We start from the raw sequence: 3650 nt of genomic DNA, 5'->3' as shown, positions 1-3650 counted from the left end.
GGGGAGGGGGGGGGGGGTCGCATCCTCAAATACGGGCGGCTCGAGAGAAGGGCGGACCATGGATGTATAAAGGGACCGACAGAACAATACCGGATGTACGTGATTGAGACCTTCATAATAAAACCCCGTAAAATCAGACCTCAAAAGCGTTGCCTTTAAAACACCTACACATACACATACTTATACATATACATATACACATACATATACACATACACATACATATACATATACACATACACATATACATATACATATACACATACACATACATATACACATATACATATACACATACATATACATATACATATGCTGCTAGGTAAGGCAAGACATTAACTAATGAGGCATTAACTGGTAGTCAAGGGGAATAAATAAATGAATAATGAGCCATTGTTCTCTCTGTCTCCATCCACATTATTTCTCAAATACTGCTAACCCCAGTATTGCTGTGTGGTATTGTGGATAATCACACATTGATTTAGGAATATGCACATTGTAAGCACAATATCAACTGAAAGAATTAAGCTCTTATAACTAGATTTTGGCATAGTTTCCTTCTGCAAGACAGTGACTTTATATCAGGTAATAAACCAGGACAACATGCAAAATGTCATCTGTTTCTGTGCTTTAAACAAATGAAATATGTTACTTCTGGGTCTAGGTGTAATGAAGTATTAGTACCTCTCTTGGTTATTTACATTTTAGGTTAATTTAATTTATCCTCATCAGTTTATAAAATATAATGCATCATTTGCACATTAAAGTAAATGATTGCATGCTATTGCATCAATAATATTAATACATATATTTGAGTATTTTGTACTATAGTACATTACATTACATTACAGTTCATTTAGCTGACGCTTTTGTCCAAAGCGACTTACAAAAAGTAACAATAGCAGTATCTTACTTGATAAATTAATATGTCATCCATTAGTGCCTCCAAGCTAGCAAAGATCAGTGTCTGAGTACATGTGTAGAGCTAAACATCAGCTCTAGGAGTTGTGTCTTGAGGATGAAAAGTTGATGCCCACTGAGAAGGCAACCACTTTTCAAGATGTCATATGTAAGTTTTGTCTTAGAATCTTTTCATGCACCCTTACATGTTACATAACATCACAGGCTAATGAGCTATAAAGTAATAGTGCTAAAATAAATAGAACTTCAGAATAGCATAAATATTATGAATATTATATACACACATCTGTTTAGGACAGATTTGCAGATTATGTTAGTTGACTCTAAAATGTAAAATTATGTATAACCAGATTACTGAGGTGTTATAACTTGTTATATGTGTTTTATAGAGTGAATCATCTCAGTATTATCTGATTTTATATATATTATATGTATTGTGTCTAAAAACAGTCCTGCCACCAGGTTACACTGATTTGACCTTGAAGAAAAGTAAATAAAACATCCATTTTATTTTTGGGGCATGAACACTCACAAATCAAAGGTTAAAAAGAGTGTTTCACAGCAGCATCAGTGCTGAGCAGTAACCTCGCAAACGTGGTGGAAGTGGCAGCATTTCTTCTCAGCTGCAGCCCCCATAGCGGCTGCTGCTATTTTATAACTGTGCTGCATTGCAGGGCTATTTCCCCCACAACCATGGCTGCGGTTGCATAAGAACTGACGGCATCATGGTGGTTTGGAGGGGCCCTGAGAGGGAGATGGGTGGGATTTGCCTGAAGAAAAAAGAAAAGTTAAGAAAGAATTAGACAAGTTTGTAAAAGGATAAAGGGCTGAGGTGGAGAAAAGAAATACATAAAGACATAAAGAACGAGTGAGAGAGTGAGAGAGTGAGATAAGAGAGAAGAAGAAGAAAGAAAGAAAGAAAGAAAGAAAGAAAGAAAGAAAGAAAGAAAGAAAGATAGATAGAAAGAAAAGAAAGAAAGAAAGAAAGAAAGAAAGAAAGATAGAAAGAGAGGGGAGCAGCAGATAGCAGTATTGACAGATGGATTGTTGGGTGTTTGTGGAGGTTAAGCAGAGATGGGGTAAGGGGGGGGGGGGTCTGGGGGATGAGTCACAATAAAGAAGTGTGTATAATTGTGTGTGTTTGTGTGTGTGTGTGTGTGTGTGTGTGTGTGTGTGTGTGTGTGTATGTGTGTGTGTGTGTGTGTGTGTGTGTGTGTGTGTGTGTGTGTGTGACGCAGTAAGACGTGCACAGAGACTCAAATGCACTTACTTTATATCCCCCTCTGCTCTTCTCCTCCTTCCACTCAACCCTGAGATATCACAAAAACACTGCTGTACATTACTGTGTGTATGTGTCTGACTGTATGTGTGTGTATATTTGGAGGGATAATCTCGGCCTCTAGCACTCTGTGTCACAGTTTTTAACATTGACATTGAACCACAGGACTAGCAGGTTTATCGTGATGACTCACAAAACACCTGCTATCAGCCAAATTAGCTACAAACTTACATAATTATTGTCAACTGTCGATGAACCATGGGAAACCTACACTCCTGGTACCTTACTTCCTTACTGTTTCAGATGTTATTAATTCTCAGATATATATATTTTTTTTAATTCAGCAATGATTTGAGTAAGATATGATTATCATTCTGTTGTAATTATGGTCATTTATCATCATCATCATCATCATCATCATCATCATCATCATCATCATCATCATCATCATTAGCATACCGTGTACAGTCATTTTTGCACTACTATTATTATTTCATATCATATCATTATTACTTTCACAGTGTTATTTCTTACACTACGACTATAATTTAATATCATCATAATGTGTACAGTTAGCTATTATTGTTTTGTTATTTGTTTTGTTTTTTGTTTTTTAAATGTTTTTATTATAGTGTGTTTTATTATTATGTACTACACTACGTGGTGCTGCAAATTGCCCCCCGGGGACAAATAAAGTGTTTTTGAATTTAAATTTGATATGTTTTTATATGTAACTGACTAATTTAGTAACACATTTATTTATCCTCATAAAGATGTGTCTACACAATAGAAACATCTTATTTACACCACAGATTCCCCTATAAAGCTGATCATCTCGTTAGATTTCAGAATGCTTTGTTGTTTAAAATGACTTTACAATGATTGTTAAATTTTTCTTTAAAGCAAATAGTCCAAAGGGCTATCCAGAGGGCTTGGCTGAACAGAAAGGGCTGCTCCACTGCGGTCACACTGTCTGACTTGTGATTCCTGTTTAGCAGCCAATTAAATGCAAAAATGCACATACAACATTTTGCAACACTTGGGTAACCTACATATTTACTACAGGACTGTCTCAGAAAATTAGAATATTGTGATAAAGTTCTTTATTTTCTGTAATGCAATTAAAAAAACAAAAATGTCATACATTCTGGATTCATTACAAATCAACTGAAATATTGCAAGCCTTTTATTATTTTAATATTGCTGATTATGGCATACAGCTTAAGAAAACTCAAATATCCTATCTCTAAATATTAGAATATCATGAAAAAGTATACTAGTAGGGTGTTCAACGAATCACTTGAATCGTCTAATTAACTCGAAACACCTGCAAGGGTTTCCTGAGCCTTGAAAAACACTCAGCTTGGTTCAGTAAACTAAATCACAAGTATGGGGAAGACTGCTGATCTGACTGCTGTCCAGAGGACCATCATTGACACCCTCCATCAGG

Source organism: Cottoperca gobio, chromosome 1, assembly GCF_900634415.1.
Source record: "Cottoperca gobio chromosome 1, fCotGob3.1, whole genome shotgun sequence".
In the NCBI taxonomy this organism is placed as follows: Eukaryota; Metazoa; Chordata; class Actinopteri; order Perciformes; family Bovichtidae; genus Cottoperca; species Cottoperca gobio.
The sequence above is the reverse complement of the archived record's forward strand: the minus strand, read 5'-3'. Positions refer to the sequence as shown.